This window comes from Astatotilapia calliptera, chromosome 4 (genome assembly GCF_900246225.1).
Source record: "Astatotilapia calliptera chromosome 4, fAstCal1.2, whole genome shotgun sequence".
In the NCBI taxonomy this organism is placed as follows: Eukaryota; Metazoa; Chordata; class Actinopteri; order Cichliformes; family Cichlidae; genus Astatotilapia; species Astatotilapia calliptera.
The window spans coordinates 25,976,248-25,994,974 of record NC_039305.1 but is presented as its reverse complement, the minus strand read 5'-3'; the positions used below and the strand labels follow the sequence as shown (position 1 = coordinate 25,994,974).

The 18,727-nt window shown below is 41.5% G+C and overlaps 1 protein-coding gene across 1 annotated transcript in view; it reads left to right on the top strand.

Annotated features, from left to right (window-relative positions):
- Window positions 1–18,727, top strand: part of usp43b (ubiquitin specific peptidase 43b) — a 90,324-nt gene that overhangs the window by 9,197 nt on the left and 62,400 nt on the right. The window lies entirely within an intron of this gene.

Below are 18,727 nucleotides of genomic sequence, written 5' to 3'. Positions count from 1 at the left end.
ACTCAACGCACAGTTATATAATTAGGGTTATGAATCAGTGTGTTTGTAGTGTAAGTTGCCTAAACGCTCCACTGTACATTTGGTCTTTGTTTATGCATCTATACTATTCATGGCCTGTAGCCGTGTAGCTAATGAGAGAGCATCCATCATTCAGATCTCATGTGCTTCTCTTCCCCCCAGTGGCTCATATCTCGTGTTGTTTATTATCAAGCCAGCGAGTCTAACCTCACTGATAACGTCCCGACTGGCTTCGATAATTCCACAGATAACATCGCCATAGTCACATCTTCACAGGTCAGCTTCGAAATTTGTCTTGCAAAGCAGCTTTTCATGTCACCAGATGTAATGTGGCAATCTGCACTTTGCAATATTGCCCTGTGTCTAATGCATTGCCAGTGGACAAAGGGAATACAAGTATGGCAATTTGATTTGTTCTCAGCATGTCTTCTCCTGAAGCCATGCCTGCAGGCACGATGCATCCAGATACCCCTTGAAGAGAACTTTGAACTGCTCTGCCGTGAGACATTAAAGCAGAATTTTCATGCATTATTAAAAATATGTTTTTACTTCTGAAATAGATATACCTCTTTATTTGAAGTGTTATTGGGCTGATAACCAATTTATGAGAAGTGCTGTTGGTGAGTCATTGCAAATAAATCCACTCATCTCACTGCCCCATGTTTCTCAAGGCAATAATTTAATGTGTTGTTTCAACATGTGATTGTGAGATAGGGATAAAGAAGCCTGACACTCCCAAGGTTATATGTTAATTAGCTTTAGATATGAAATATGCCTTTTTCCATGAGTTTCGTATAATTGAGTTATAATACATAAATGAATGGTAGTTATATAGTTTCTTTCTACTCAATTTGAGCACTCAAAGCACTTTGTATTGCAAGTCTCATTCACCCAGTCACACACAGACACATTCAAAAGCGCTTTTATCTGTGCTTAAGTGCTTTTTATCTTTGATCACTCACACGTCAAAGATACTTCGACTGTAGATTAAAAACTTTACATCTACTAATTTCAATTCGTAGATGACCCACACTGCCACCTGAGTCAGAGCCGCCCAATGTAGGGGAGTAAGTCACTATTTGTAAAACAGCGAAACAGCCCAAAATATGCATTCATAATCAAACTTTTCCTGGAAAAAATATGGTTTAAGTTAGTTAAAAATGCAAATGTTAGAGATTATAGTCCAAATGTATTCTCTGTAAAAAGATTGTGTAGAATATGACTTTTGATCCTTGTTTATTTTTGTTTGGGTATGAACACGTCATCTGGACAAATTTCACCATCAGTACTAGATTTGCTAACGAGCAGCTGTCTCTACATCTAGTCAACTTTCACTGATTTTGGATCATCAGGTTAAATTTTGAGTGTTGTTTTTGAATTGTTTTCTTGTTTGAGTTTAACCTCCTAGGATCTGGTGTCCACATATGGGGACATCACATTTTGGGTTGTCTAGACCACAATACAAAAGTTTGCTCTTTCAAATGGCTTTCAAATGAGCCTTATTGCTCATTTTGTTTTTGTACTCAGGAAAAGTGCTGTTGTGTTTAGACACCAAATAAAGAGTTTTGCACATCATTACTCAGTTGTACTTTATAGTGTTGGATCGAACACTAAAAAGCCCAAATAGCAAAGAGAAATTAAAAATGCATGCCATGAAAAAATTTGGGCCTCAGGAGGTTAAACAGCCTTTTAACAACAAACAGCTGTCCAAGCAGTGGCCAAGAACATGTTTCAGTACAGCAAATGCATCAATATCGAAAGCTGAAAATGGCTCTTGTGTACAGTGTAAAAGATGTTTACATAAAAGTGCAGTCGACATCAGAATCCAGTTTAAAACCAAGTAGCAACCTTGGAATCCAAATGCCCTCTTTAAACTGGCTTCAAATTTTACAGAAGTAATAGTCACGGTTACAGTCTAAATTTGGGTATCTTTATGTCTAATCTCTTTGCAACTAGATTTGTCTTTTATATGTTTTCTAGACAAATAATCAAAGAATATTTAAAGGTAACAACTTACAGTGCTTTAATGAAGTAATCACCGAAGTTATATCATTGATTTTTAACAGGGTAGCTAGCATCTGTAGCCTATTATATTTCAAAGTGACCTTCCAAGTACTTATTGGGATGTCTTTTGTTCTCAGTTAGAAAGGAGGAAAGTCCTTGTTTTCAGAAGGTGCACTGTCAGCATGTCATTAAAAGGCCAAAGCCACACTGTAAAGTATAGTATTTCTCCTGTCTTCTCTGTAGTGTAGCTGTGAGAATTTGGAGCTCTGTTCACTTTGCCCTTTTTTGTGTGACCAGCCCGATGAATCCCTTAAATTATTTTTTCTTCTGTTTCTTTTTACATCACACAAAGACCCATCTGATGTCTCTTAACTGGAGTTTACCTCCTGCTGTAATCTCAGCTCGGAGTTATAGTGAAAGATGGGGTGAGGCTTTAGGCCAAAGGAGGGAGGGTCAGGACTGTATCTTTGAGTAAACTTGGGTGTGCAAGGGGCTTGAGAGAATCTTAGGACTGGAGCTGCTGATAAGGTATGTTACACGCCTGCAGCACCCCCCGGGAAAATTTTGTCACACCTTGCTCAGCACAGCTGGTGTGGCTTGTAGGATATAAGGGTTTAAAAAAGCATGTTGACTTTTTCCTTGATCCTGATATATGATGGTGTCAGCATCAGGATTCATTTGATCAAAGGAGCTGGATGTTTACTGGGGTGTTCCTGCTCAACACCTTTACATCCAGTTAGAGAAAAATTGCAACAGCATGTGAAGCTCATTTGTTTTTTCTTCATCCTTAAATTAGTTTAATATTGTAACCAAAATGTTTTACCATGTTGAATACTTGATTTTATATCAAACAATGCAGATGTGATTGAACTGCAGACTTTAAGCTTTAATTCAAGGGGATTAACACCAGGTAAGGAATTAGTGCCATTTTTAAACAGTCTCCCATTTCCAGAGCCTCAAAACTAATTGGAAAACTGACTAACAACCCATTTCATGGCCAGGGGGTGGTGATGCCTATACCCTATATGCCTATAGTTAAGAAAAACAACTTCACAACATTGAACTAAGTCAGGAAAACTTTAAAAGATGTGGGCCTATCATTAATAGGAGCTGCAGTCTATAGGAGATAGAGGGTTGCACTCGAGAACAGAAAGGTCAGATTACACACAAAAAACCCTGCATTGTTTTGTAAAACAAAAAAACAAACAAAAACGATTTCAACAGATGAAACCAACTTATTAACTTATACCAGAATGGGAAGAGAAAAGTGCGGACAAATGGAGAAACAACACATGGTGGGTAAAACACCACATCAACTGTGAAACATGGGGGAGGCAGTGTTATGGCACGAGCATGTGTGGCTGCCAGTGGAACCTGGTCTTAGTCTTTATTGATGATGTGACGAATAGAAGTAGCTGAATGAATTGTGTGGGGCTGTACTCCCTGCTCAGAAGAGCCAAATGCTGCAAAGCTGATCACACAGCTCTTCACGGTACAAAGTGATGATGACCCAAAGCAAACTTCAGAAGCGACTCAAGAGATTCTCAATGCAATGGCCATGTCAGTCAACTCAGCTCTACCTAGTAGAGCAGCTTTTCAGTTACTAAAGACAAAACCGAAGTTATAGAGACCCACAAATAAACAGCAAATCATAGCAGCTGCATTTCAGGGGAGGAGACATAGCAGCTAATGATGTCCATGGTGTCATGAGCTGGCTGTGTGCAGCAGGCAGGATGGGACAGCTTAGATTAGGACACAGCTTTGTTGCTGGTGTGCAGGTGATACAAAATTAAACTAAACTAAACTGCAAATCCGGAACCTAAACATACGGAGAAACACATGATGAAATACACAGCCATGAATGAGGGAGAACACGATAGTGGACTGAGGGAAACAGAGGCTTAAATACAGAGGGAATGATGAGGGAACAGAAAACACATGAGAGACACAGCAGAGACGAATTAGACACAACAAGGCCAGGGGAGCAAAACTAAACACACTAAACAAGGGTTGCAAGACTTTCACAATAAAACAGGAAACAACGGAACGCAAGACTATCAAACGAGCTTGACACAGGCAGACAGGGAGGAGTGAGGGAACATGAGAGACAGAGTGAGAAAGAGAGAGGAGACGAGAGAGACATGACAGGCTGATAAGGATAAGGATGATGGGCGGGAGGGAACATGGAATGACACACAAGGAAGAGAACATGGGCGTAGAAGAGGGAAACAAGGCACAAGGACTGGGTCAAAAGGACCCAGGACCATGACACATGGGTTCTAGAAATCAGGAAGTTATTGACTGCAAAGGATTTTTTTTAAATCCAAGTATTAAAAGCAATATGCATTTAAAATTATGTTGTTTTTTTCCCAGTTAACTATAGATATCTCTGTTGTTTTCAAAAGCAAAATTAAAAAAAAATAAAATCTCTGCTAAGAGACTTCAGACTCTGGAACAAGCTCCTCTGACATGTTTTTATCAGTAATTATTTGAGCGCTGTATAGTGCTGTAGTAGTAAATGCAGCATATGAATTTATATGCTTGGAGGTGTAGGAGAAAATAGAGAGGCAGTAATCAGCACTATGGCCTCTGCGCTGAGGTGAAAACCTCATAAGAGTTGTTTGTTCAGGCCTTCTGCTATCAGGCTTTTTTTGCAGAAATCAAGGTTGTCATGGGTTTCAGTTTTACTGGTAAAAAAAAACAACATGTGGTCAGATGCTTAGTATCACATAAAGAAAAGGATATTCTAGTTATTCTATTTCCCATGAATCAGTCTACTCTTTGCCTTATCTTGTCTTTTGTCCTTCATACCTGTTACATATTGTATCTCTGTAGGAGGTACAATATGTAGCAAAGCTGTGGTATGCAGTTTGATATCACTGCCCCTCCCACAGAGGAGCTTTGTGAGGGGCAGAAAGGGCCTCGCTGACTCTGAGAAGTGCAACTGCAAGAAAGAGTGTAAATCACATTCCTTTAAAACTTTAAAGAGTCACTCAGGATCATGATTCTGTCTATGATTTTTGTGGGGGAGGTTTGCCTCACCTCACTGTTTAATGTTCTCCCCAGTCAGCTTTCTGTGGCTCTGGTGGCTGGCTGAGAGTCATCCAGGGTCACAGTCAGTTTACCAGTCCATGCACGTTCCTTCTCACAGCCAAGGAGTCTGCAAGCGCCGTTCTCTTCTGCTGCAAATCAAGGAGCCCATTGGCTTTTTTTTCTAATTGTTTTTAAGCATCTGTTCTTAGTTACCATTTAGCGAAGGAGGGCCAGAGCCAAAAGAAAAGAGAGGACGAGGGAAGCCCCGCTATCCCTCTCTGCTGATGACCTGCTTGTGCTGGTTTTGCTTTGTAGTTGGAGCGTTTCTGTTTTTGTAATCATAGGTGACATCCTCCCCACGCACACAATCAGAGTTGAACTATGCACATACTAACATTCACTGTTGACTTTCCATGGCTTTGACTCAGGCACACACTTTCACTCTTAGTTTGTTGATCATTTATCTCTTAGGAAACACAGTGCAAGTGTGAACTTCCCTCCCTCCCTACCTCTCTCTCCCTCTCTCTCTCTCTGTCTCTGTCTCTCTCTTGCTCTCTCTCCATGAATGTGTCTCTTTGTAAGTAGAAGGAAGAAAGAAACGCTTGTTGTGCAGCCTGTGAGGTGAGGCTGAGTTCTTTGCAACAGTGTGGCAAAGAACGGTGACAGCCAGTGGATACGAAGTGAGAAATTGCTTCAATTCTACAAGACAAAAAAAATGTCTGCATAAACAGTTAAATGAGGCCTGACCGAACGGAACCAAGACTGAATTGTCATTATCAGGAAAATAAATACAAAGTGAATGTGCAAAGCTATCTACCCATTTATTTTCCTCTGCTTATCCAGTTCAGGGTCATGGGCCAAGGTGTCTTGTGCCTAACCCAGCTGTCATAGGTGATAGGCAGGGCAATTTATACCTGCAGCCAGTTTAGAGTCACCCACCAATTAAAAAGCATGTATTTGGACTGTGAGCGGAAACCAGAGTACCTGAAGAGAACCCACACAGAAAAGACCCAATGTTCTATATAAACCCAGTACCCTCCTACGAGGTAACAATGCTATCCATCACATCACTGTTCCACCAATGTACACCGATCAGGCATTTCATTATGACCACCAGCCTAATGTTGTGTTGCTCCCTTTTTTGCTGCCAAAATAGCTGTGACCTGTCACGTCATGGACTCCACTCGACCCGTGACCCTGTGCTGTGGTATCTGGCACCAAGATGTTAGCAACAGATCCTTTAAGTCCTCTAAGTTGTGAGGTGTGGCTTCCATGGATTGGACTTGTTTGTCCAGCACATCCCACAGATGCTCGATTGGATTGAGATCTGGAGAATTTGGAGGCCGAGTCAACACCTCAAACTTGTTGTTGTGTTCCTTGTTTTGTGCATTATCTTGCTGAAAGTGGCAACAGCCATCAGGGAGCACCGTTTCCATGATGGGGTGTATATGATCCGTAACAATGCTTAGGTAGGTCGTGCGTGTCAAAGTAACATCCTCGTGGAAGACAGGACCCAAGGTTTGCATGTAGAACATCGCCCAAACCATCACACTGCCTTCAGCAGCTTGCCTTAGTCCCATAATGCACCCTGGTGCCAGGTGTTCTTCAGGTAAATGACACACAGCCTTGTGACATTAAAAGAAAACTGTTATTCATCAAACCAGCCCACCTTCATTGTTGGTGCTTTCAGTCGTGGATAGTCCTGCACCTATGCACCCCATGCACATCAAACTGTGATACACTTTGTATTCTGACACCTTTCTATCAGAAACAGAATGAACTTTTTCAGAAATTTGAGCTACAGTAGCTCATCTGTTTGATCATAATGCAGGTGCCAGCCTTCGCTCGCCACGTGCATTAGTGAGCCTTGACCGCCCATTGTCCTGTTGCTGGTTCATCACTGACCACTCCACAGTTTAGCGCTTGTCAGACTCATTTAACTTCCTTAAGCTTGCCCAATTTTCTTTCTTCTAACACGCCAACATTGAGGACACAATGTTCACTTGCTACCTCATATATCCCACCTAGTAACAGGTGCCATGATGAAGAGAAAATTATTCAGGTCACCTGTCAGTGGTCAGAATGTGATGCCTGACCAGTGTATAAACATTCCTTTTTCTGAAAAAGTGAGTTATGTACAACAACATGCATAACAGTTCAGGTTCTGAAGTAGCTGGCTGCAGTGCAAAACTATCAAATGCCTATAATTTGACGTATTATGTAACAACTGAAATCCAATATTGAGCAAGAACTGAGTAAACATTTGCTTTTCAAAATGACAGCAACTGGTTCCCTCAGTTTTTAAAAGAAGAGGTGATGCAATGCAGTGGTAAACCTTCTCCTGTACCAACTTTGTCGAATCGTGAGGTTGGCATCAAATTCAGATTTTACATGTTGCCGACACCATTTTCTAACATTTCTAGCATTTATTAAAACAATATATTTAATACACCTGAGTCTTAATCAGTAATGGCAGTGTTATAGAGCACAAACAGTAAATAGACGCACAAAGTCATAGCGTCACCTAAAATTGCAGTGCTCCACCTCCCTTGTGTTACAGTAATTTTCAGCCAGTGGTCGGACATATTCAGCAGCTTCCAATTTGCGTGACTCATTTGTGTCTATAGACCCACAAAATCTGAGAAGTGACTGTTTCTTTCCTTTCTTCATAGATCAGGAAGCTTATGTCTGAATCAACATGAACTGGAGCAGATCTGCTCTTCAATTCCAAACCAGCAGCTGCGCTTTTCTTTATTTTTATTTACTCACTAGAGCCGCTTCTGCTGTCGCTAACTCTAAGATGCCTTTTCCAGTTTTGAATCAAACCCTCCTGTGTTTTTTTTCCTTGCTATACTGGTCAACTATAATAATCGCTCCTAGGAAAAGGCATTACCCTGATCTAAAAGGGGTGTGTGGCCAATGGCAGCCAGGTGAATTTAAAGCTGCAAACACAAAAACAGGAGATTCTGAAGAGAGCTTAAAAAAACAGGCTCATCTAGTCATGACAGAATAAATGATCTGTTTTAAGCAGAATCTAGAACAGCGTTTTCTGGGCCATAATCAGTCAACAAGTCTGATACTCGGCTGATTTTTCAGTGCATTCCCAGTAGTTCAGCTTTTCGTCCTCAGTGCTCGTGAACTGAAATTAGACACATCCAGCCAGGAGCCGAGAAGTGGGCCCAAGTTTCAAACTTGGGTTGTTTTCAATTACTATAGCAGTGCACAGTTAAACCCACAGCTAAGTAGTTGCCTGTGTGCGGTCGGTGCCGCTCGCCACTCTGGTAGGGTTGGGATGTGAATGGGTTTGTTGGGCATCCCGTGTGTTTTGTGCTGTGGGTGCGTGTGTGTATGCGTTTCCTCTGTGCTCAGCCTTTGATACTGTCTGTCCTGCCAAGCAGAAATGGTTTCCTGTGGTTCAGAGCTACCCAGCTGGAAGAGCAGCTTGGAGGTTAGGGTGCAAATATGACCACTAAGTGTCTGAGCTCCTCACTCATCTTTGACCCACATCAGTGTTGATTGGCTTATGGTGCACTCCATGTCCAAGATCCAAGTCAGAACTCCCCCTTAAATCAGACTTCCAACTTGGAACCCCACCAACCCCATACCCAACTAATGCGCATGTAAAGGTTTAAATGTTGCAGTCTGTACTAAAGCTGTTGTGCATTTATGACTCGCTAAAGAAGCCATACACTTAGAACTCACTCTAGAATGTAGTGTGAAGCGCTTTGGGGTCCTTAGGGACTAGAAAAGCACTATACAAATGCAGGCCATTTTACCAACTGACCAGGCTCTATGCATAAGCATGCTGCGGCACTGCAGCGTAATGCCAGTGATACATGAGTGGCTCTAAACTGCTAAGGAGCAAAATAAATACATTTTTCCTTGCTGCTCCAACTCTACCACTACAACACACTCAACTCCAGTATATTGCCAGTCTAATGTAGTATGAAATCTAAGAAATCTTTGCTCATAACACTTTCCACTCAATGATATATTGATCTAAAAAAGACACACAAAAAATGTTTAATAATCCACATTTCTACGTGACCAATGAAACAACATGATGTAAAATTGCAGAAAAAGTTATGATAGTTTTTGACTTTCATTTTTGTTAAGTCATAGAAAATGTCCTTGTTTTTAAAAAATGGACTGTCATTTAATTGTTTATCTGTTATTTAATTACTTTGGTCTAGCATGAATTACAATGGGGCTATTTATCAGTAGGAAACCTGGCGTGGAGTCCTCACTGGGCTGATTCTGGCCCCCAGGCCTTATCTTTGAACCCTTGTGTTGCACTGTAGCTGTCAGTATGATTCAAAAACAATGATGTATATCCGAAACCACAATGTTTAGCTAAGTTCTGAGCATGTCATAGGAAGGAATAGCACAATAAGGGACTGATATCTGAAGCAGCACAGGAGCTGATCTAGCTGTAGTCAGTCTGTCAGTCTTAGAGGCTGGATTCTTGCAAAAAGAGACACTTTTGTAGGCATGAGCTTGCTCACTGCAGCAGACACACAGCTAAACTCTAACTGTCTGACATCTCCAGACCAAACAATGTATCACTGGTGGTTTGAATAACAGTTTAAGGGCATTGCTATAAAAGCTGCTCTCATGCTATGCAGCCCAACCCAGAAAGACATTTTCTCATTAGGTTGTGGAGAGCTTTGAAATGAAAGGAAACATGGTTAGGGTTTGCTTTTGTGTCATTGTGAGTTCTCGGAGGGGTTAGATGGGTTTAATTACATTCAAACTAAAATATTTAAAGCTTTAAAAGTCATTGTTTGAACTCTAACAGATTGGTCTACAAACACGAGCCACGAGTGAAGCGCCTCTTACCTGAAGAGAAATCTAGTTAAATGACCACACTGATTCTTTATTTAATATAAAGAGATTGACTTGCACACACATTATTCACAACCCTGCTGGGTCTGATTGGCGTACAGCACCGGCCCCAACAATTTAAATGATTCAGATTTGCTGAGTGGAGGTTTTCCAGCGAGTGTGTCAATTCAATTGCCTGAAAGAGGCTGAGTGAAATGATTTAAACAGTTGTTGATAGAAATAATTTAAGGAGGGAGGTGTGCCTGTCACGCCAGGTCCACTTTTAATGTGTTATCTTGATTTAAATTGAAGCTGCCTGTAAAGATGAATGGAAAGCAGTAATTATCAATCCAGCCTCACCAAGATATGCCACGCTGGAGAAAGAACGTCGATCCAGAAATAAAAATGTGATTGAGTTAAGCTCCATTACTTGTTTTATAACACAGTATATGCTGTTTTTGAAGGCCATGAAACGGGTACCAGAGTCTCCTGTGTAGCTCTGTTGATGCGCATGTCATTTATCCTCATCTGTGTCACCACAATCATCAGCAGCAGCCGCAGAAGCAGGAGGGTAATAATAAACCTCATCAGCTCAGGAGGTCGACCTTCCTTCATTAGAATTAATTTATCTCTCAGCTTCTCCGACTTAAAGTTGGAAGAATTCATCTTAAGAACCCTTTTCACCCAGAGGTTTTGTTTGTATGTTTTAAGATTTAACATCTGTCTGTTTTATGCCCATTTCCTATTTTAGAGAGGAACAAAGCTGTGAGGCAGAGTGAGTGACGATTGGCTCCATTGGGTTCATGCTATAGACTGTAAACAAAAGATGGATCCAGAGACTGTGACATCATCTGTTGGTTAGTGGGGCCCATCCTTAAGAGAAACTGACTTAAACTGCATGCTCATATGATAGAGACTCATCAGTCGCACCATATCCTTGACCCATTTGGCCTTTTGGACTCTAAATGGGACAGTAATTTACAGCTGTGAGAAGAGGTGAAGCAAACGAAATGAACAAATGAAACATGTTGTTTTCATGATTCGGCTGTGTAGCAGGCAGGAAGTGGACCCAAACGCAAGCTCACAGAGGCAGGAATGAACTCAAAATTCACAGCTTTATTGCTGGAGGGAAATGGCGAAACAAACTGATAAGAAACTACACTGGGAAGCAATAAACTAGCACACAGAGAAGCACACGGCCATGAATGAGAGAGAATGCGACACTGAACAAAGGGAGACGCGAACATAAATACACAGAGGTTTAACGAGGGAGGTGGGAGCACACGGGGAACACAGCTGACACAGATAATCGTAACGAGACAGGGCAGGAGCAACACAACATGACGCATACTGACGGGAGACTGTCAAAGTAAAACAGGAAGTACACAGAGGCGCAGACAGGAGGAGAGAGGGAGCACGGGGAGAGCACAGACATAACGGGCTGGGGAAAACAGGGAATAAAACAAGAGGGGAAACGAGGGCTCACAGATACACAGAGGGGCACACAGGGGGTAAAAGTCACAAGGGGAAGTCACATAAGGAACAAAATACAAAAATACATGAAACTAAGAATGCTGGGCCAACATGGCCCAGGTTCATGACAGCTGTAGTCAATAAGACTTGAAACTGGTGATTGACACCATAAACTCTTTAGAAAAGACTTGACGTACCTATCTTCTCCACTTAAACAAAAGTAACTGTGACATGTTTGTTGCTCATATTCGGATGAATAACGCTATGTTATATTTTCTGGGATTTTTTAATATCTTCTAAAATTATTGACATTATCAAGTAAACCCAGTTTACCAAATGTGGATAAGCCTTTTTCTGTAACTCGCTCCACATGAACAAAATTGAGATCTGTTATATCATCCAGCTTTAACTGCAGGTTTATTCTTAAACAGTAGCGGGGGCCTTATCAGTGGACCGACTTTATCTGTATTTTCAGTCGTTACATTTGCTTTAAGCATCCTTATAAAGGGTGTAACCACTTTTGACTCCTGAGATTTTCTCTTTGTCATGTTTTAAACCTAATCAAATATATCACAACCACGCCAAGTTCTTCAGGCTAAATGGTGGCAACATGATTGTGTTTTCTCAGAGTACAGGGAGGGAACTTCTGGAAACATTACACTTTTCATGTTTCCGCATCACTTCATTGTAAATGTTCATTAACACCACGTGAAAGTATATACAGTGTACAGGGCAAGGATTTGCAACGGTCCAAAACACACTCCGCTCATTCGCTCCTCTTGTATTTGTTTTCAGCACACTCACTCTCACTCCACTCCACACCAGGGAAACAGATCGGGGGTACCAGACGAGTCCGAGGCCCTAAGCACAAGAGAACTGCAGTTAGCATAAACAGAGTAATCACACGAGAAACAGGGTTTATCGTGGCTGTACTGACAAGAGTAACTCAACGATCCAGCAAAGAAGCCTTCTGAGCCCTCAGCTTAAATAGCCCAGGAGTCCAGGTAATCAGGTAAATTCACAGCAGGTGCGTGGGCCAAGGGCGGGAGCCCAGCTGAGCTGGTGAGAGAGGCAGACAGGTGAGAGAGAGGAGAGGGAGGGGGAGAGAGACACAAACTAAAATCAACATGTAGCCTGAAACCTAGGTCCACCAAGGAGACACAGAGACCATGACATTGTTTGAGATGCCTTCAAAGAGACATGAATCACTTTTTTTCCAGTGACATGAACATACATTACATTACATCCACTGGTGTACAGTAATTTTTACCTTCATTTTACTGAACATACTATTCATCAGTTTTCTTTCTCTCTGCAAGAAAATAAACTAACTAAATAATTTCAAAGTGTGTGTTGGATCAGCGTTAGCTCCTGTGCACAGGATCGGTCTTGATCAAGTTCACTCTTAATGCAGACAGTCACTCAAACACACACTATGCCTGTGAGTGTCTTAAGGCACTGGTACAAAGATCTTTCAGTTCATTACCTGGTTAAAAACAAGAAGTATAATTCCAGCAGGGCCTTTAAAGTCAGACAGAGAAATGCAGCAGCAGATACTAAAGTGTGGGATATTCCTTTTACAGGTGACCAACTGCTGAGAAGAAAAAGTGCTCAGCTCACAAATACAAAGCTAAAAACAAGTAGATAAAAAAATGGAGAGAAACCAGGATTCATCGTTTATCACTTTTTATTTAATCAAGCTCTACTTTTTGCAGCCCTTAGTCAGTGTCTTTCGTTTTTGTGACTCACGCCGAGGTCAAATTATTGGGGCAAGGGCTGTTTTGTCAAAACTGATGTCCTATTCAGTGTTACGCATAACAGTCAGCTCATGACCTGCTTTAAAAATATGACTCATTCGTATGACACTGAATGGTTAAAAACACAAAGCAAAACAAACAGAAAGATAGAAACACTACCTAGTCTTTCACAGCGTGGTTAGTGGATATGCTGCACCTGTCACTCAGACACTGTGTTTACACCACACCAAGACCTTTTAGGCCACATGATTATAGCCTGCTTTCTGACCAGCTTTGCATCTTGGCTTGTTCTCGTGTCACCGTGTCTGTCTGATGCATCATTTTTTCCTTCTGTCGCTTTCATTTCTTTTGCTGAAAGCCCGTTCTCTACCATCTGGTGATGATGATAATCATGATGATGATGATGATGATGAAATCCATTTATAGGTCTGTGTTCTGCTGTCATGATGTTCTTAGACTAGCAGAGCAAGTACACAAAGCTCCCTCACAGTGGCTTTTACATAATTTTACATAATGTCTTTCAAAATCAGAAAGAATATCACGTATTTGCTAGTTTTATTCACACGTAGTTCATTGTTTTGGTTTTTCTGGAGAATTTCAGGAGCGTGACCACGCCTGCAAACATGCTCCTTCCGGTTCTCATCTACATAGGTTACCCCAGTTCTACAAGCTGTTCATTATCATTTACGTGCCCTATCCTCTCTGCCCTTTTTCTTTTACTTCTTCACTTCTCAAGATTCAAGAGCTTTATTGTCAATACAACAGTATACAGAGCATACAGCTTACAACAAGGCTGTTTCACCCCAAGCCCCTCATGGTGTATATAAAAGATATATCTCCAAGAGATATAAAACTAGAAATTACAAATAAATAACATGCTAAATTTCGGTAAAATTAAGGGATAAAAAGGTACTAATTACTAACTATACAGTACTATATTATACAAGACTATACTACTACTGCCAGATGGGAAGAGGGAGAACAATGCATGTGAGGGGTGGAAAGTGCCTTTCACTATGCTGTTTGCACGTCGGATGATGTGCCTATTTAGTACATGAGGATCTGCCTGGGGGATGCTGCCAGTCCCCTTCGAGGCCTTCTCCAAACTGCAGCTCAATTCATGTCCAAGCCAATCACCTTTACCTACTAAAATGCTGTTAAACCTACAATCCGGACATGGGCCCAGCAAGTGAATTGCCTTTAAAGTAAATTCAAAACTTAACTTTGAACTTTGAAGTATCCATTGAGCAGCAGTTCTCTGGTTGAAAATACCTTTTTGATGAGGTCAGAGAATGGTCAGAGTGCTTTGAGCTGATTAAAAGGCAACAGTAGCTCAAATAATCCCGCATTACAGCTGTGGTATGCGTAACAATTGGACGAATCTCTGAACACACAACAAGCCAAATCCTGAACCATCAGACATGCTGCCTACAGCAGCGGAAGACCATGACGGGTGTTATTCCAGTCAGCTAGCAACAAGAAGCTGTTCACACAGGCTTGATTTCTGTTGCAACATTCAGATGGTAGGGTCAGAATTTGGATTAAAGATAATGATAATAATGATAATGTCACAAAGTAATCATCTCAAACCTGCTTCCTGAACACGACGATGAGTTCAAACTCAAATGGCCTCCACAGTCACCTGATCTCACTCCAATAGGGCACCTTTGGGAAATTCTCAGCCAACAAGTCAACAAGTCAGGTCAATATGAACCAAAATCTCTGAGGAATGTTTCCATCACCTTGTTGAATCTATGCCATGAAGAATTAGGGCACCTCTGAAGGTGTCAGGGGGCTCAACCAAGTGCTAGCAAGGTGTATGTAATGAAGCATCTGGAGAGTGTGTCACATGTCCATATCTCACACAGGTTCATGCTCCCACTCTGCACTGTTTGTGTGGCGAGTGGGAGCAGTGGATCTGTTATTGGTGATAGCTCAGGAAAATGATAGGATGATCTGAATGTGAAGAAAATTGCAAAACTCATTGACAGCACAACACAAGAAGAAATATTAGAATCCATGTCATCTGTCTATTCTGCCTTGGTCCAGAACTTTGAATCAGCACACACTGCTCTGTTGAGTAATTCATGTGGCATTGTGAGAGGAAACAGCGCTTTCTCTGCTGAAAAGTAATCAGTCCAGTGAATGCTGTGGGAATGCTATTGATTAGCACTGCGGCACCATGGCTGTAAAGCAGGGGGACGTTGATGTTCAGTGACTGGTTAGTGTAATGTGAAACCCCTCCCCCTCAGTGCAAAGAGTTGACAACTTGGCCTCATGTCGGGCGAACGCCTACTGTTGTGGCTCCAGCTCAAGTAGTAGAGAGGTTTGTCCTCCTGATGCACGGTGACGCAAGCCCACCTTAGCTGGGAAAAAAAGGAAATGTTCATCTATAAATCTGTGTCTCTCAGTCTCACAGACCAGAGCAGCTATCAAATGCTTTATTTTATCTACTGATCAATTTATCCATCCATAAAGTGATGTCATTGCCATGACAACATATAAGATGCAAAACAAAGCCAATTGATTACTTGATTATTTCAGAAGCATAGAAGCAAATCTCTAACAGCACATGATTGAAGAAGTGGTGAAGATGGTAGTAACTGAAATCCAAAAAGGTGTTTCAAGGATGAGCATCTTATTGCAACTGAGCTCCAAGGTTTTCATGAGGCAGTGGTAGACTAAGCTGCTACACAAACAGATGGCAGATGGGAGGACAGGTTGGTGAGGGTCATTGACAAGATAGATGAGAGAGAGCTGGAGAAAGAAAAAGATGCAGACAGGTGCCATTAGGTATCAGGATAACATCCTTAGACCCACTGTTAGACTGGACTAGCCTGCTCCATTATTTTTTGCACTTTGATTTTCGAGTTGCCTTTGAATTCAGCCTTGTGAAGTTGATAATTTTCATTTCCATCAAACAATGTGGCATCCTTTTGTTTCTTACACCTTCCCCAGTCCTTATAGATATCCAGCTTAATTTTTCCCCATTGAGATCTGATGTTTTCAAAGTTTTTCTTTAACTTTTTTTAAAGCAGTGTACATGTTTCCGTGGCTGTTGCCTAGCAGCACAGGCTGTCTTGATCATTTCTGATTTGTGGAAACTGTGGAAGATCAAAGTCAGTCAAAACTAGAGCAGACTGAAGCCATTATACTGTTAAGATGTGCAGCACATAGCCGTCATTCAGTTACAACCATGAGGTCACTTAGAGTCCAAGCCCTTATGTCTGGACGCTGAGCAAATAAATATGAATGTACCCCACAACGAGCGATCGCCTGGGGAGGATGTAATGGGCCAAAAGGGCCAGAGAGAAAAGCTCCCAGAATCAGTTATTGAGACTATTTATAGAGAGATAACCGTGCAACAGCAGGTGGTGTTGAAAGAGACCGTCCATTATTTATCAACAGTCTTTTTGTCAGCTGAGTACACTACTGACTCACTACTTATATCAATAAATGCATGCATATGTGTGTCTTTACAGCTGCCCTATATCGCTGTCTATCCTTTTCTGACCCTCTCTGTTACGATCGCCATGGGGATTTAGGTGCTGTTGTGGCTTGTTCTCAATCACTTCCTCATAGTGCTTTCTCCAGTGTCCGTTCCTGTGCATTTCCAGGGTTTGTTTAAATTATTCACATCAGGGCCATTACTAAGAACACTCACCCCCTCCTATACGATCATCTCCCCCCATCAGGATGAGATGGGTGGTCTGTTAGGATGGGAGGGGTGCCACATTTCCTGGGTTTTCGCCACAGTGGAGTAAAAGCGCCTGAGTTCTTTTACAGTGGATCCACTCACAGATGAATCACTCCCAGCAACGCTTTTTTGGGGGGTGAATTATTGAAAGCCTCTCCAATGGGATGAGAGTGCACTGTTAATCTGTGTGATTTCAGGCTTTCGTGCTGAAGTACAGATGTCCAGCAGTCAACAGTCTTTAACAGAGATGTGGTAGTGCGCTAGTCATCGGTGTCTACATCCACACTGCTGAAACGTATTGTGAGTAAATGTAGTGCTTTTGCCAAGGGTGCCTAAAACACTATAGGCAAACTTCCAAAAGCAGCTTCTACAAGTGGTGTAACATTACATAAAGTTCTTCTTTTGGTATGACCCTTTGTATCACAGGTATATTATTATTGCACAGAAAACAATAAGAAGGCAGAAGGCCTTGGTATTTCTGCTGAATATGAGCTCTGCACTGTGATGTTGCAAATTCAGACCATGAGCATAGCATAAACTCAGTATGTAGTGTGAGTTAACACATTATACACTTTTCTTAAAATTGGCAGGGTGTCTGCTCAGCTTCTGCCATGCTGGATGCAGGGTGGCTGCAGCTGCAGCTTTTAAAGCTTTGCAGTAACATGAAACATGACTTTTATATCATCACTTAGACATAGTGAACATCACTTGTGCCTGTCGTGTCACTCAGACATGAATTGGCCAGCGCTGTCAGCATGTTGTAAATGTTTGGCTTAAAGGGCATAGCAAAATAAGATGTTTTTTTTATTTACCAAACCAAACGATTGGAATCCATTTAATACACCATCACAATCCTAGTCAGTAATGTACTTACACTAAGGCAATGACATATTTTTGTTTCCAGCATGAGTAACTACCAAGAAACCTGACCTCTGCTTTTAAATCAGCTAGCGTTCTCGGATTTTTCTAGAAATTGACTCTTTCCAGGCGGCTGTCTGATGCTGAGCAGCCAACCGCACAACAATTTGCTTATCACGACTCGCTCTCAATCATTGTGGCCTCACTCTCTGTTCTTCTTTCAGCCAACTTAAAAAAATCACACTTCGTGAACTCTGACAGTGCTGAGCTGGCGGCCGGCCTCCAGCCCACCACTCAGTTGCGTGCCGTATCTTTGTCATTTATCTAAATCCCAGAAATCAATTACAGCACTCCAAGGTGCCAGGGTGAGGGATTTGAGTTTTAATTTACTCCTTGCTCCTCAGGCACTGGCACATGCCCCTCTCCTGGCATTGAGGCTTATTGAATTAAGCAGAGGTAGACAATTCTCAGGCTTTACATATCTCGGATATTGGCAGCTGCACATTTTTGTGTTTACATTTCCCAGTGTTGCTTTTGTAGATATGACTGGCCTTGGTTTTTATTTCGATTTCATTTTGGGGTCTTTTCTCTGTTTAGCAACTTAGTTTGTTCTTGGCAGTGTTCTTCTTCTGACTGACTCTATAAGTCAGAGGGGCCAGTTCTTTGGAGTTCCCCTTACCAGATTAATTTAATACTGGATTAGTGTGCCAAAATCAAAAGAATTTACTTTAAAGTATCCATAACAAAGTCCATATGCACTCTGAGACTCTCCTTTTCCCTTTGGTCCAGCTAAATTAACAGTCTTCACAATGAAAATGCATCAGAATTCACCAGTTCAAACAGATCTGGATTGAAAACGCGCTACATTGTGTTCCCAACACATTCTCATTCCCAGGACATCAAAGAAACAGAAGAAAATTTTCATCCAGGATTTTATTTTCAAAATCTATTCAGGTAGTTTTGGTGGCTATACTGAGTCAAACTGAAAAAACAAAACAACTATCATTGACCTCAAGTTTGACGCGGGACACAAACTCCATTCTTCTGGGTGAAAGTCTCATGT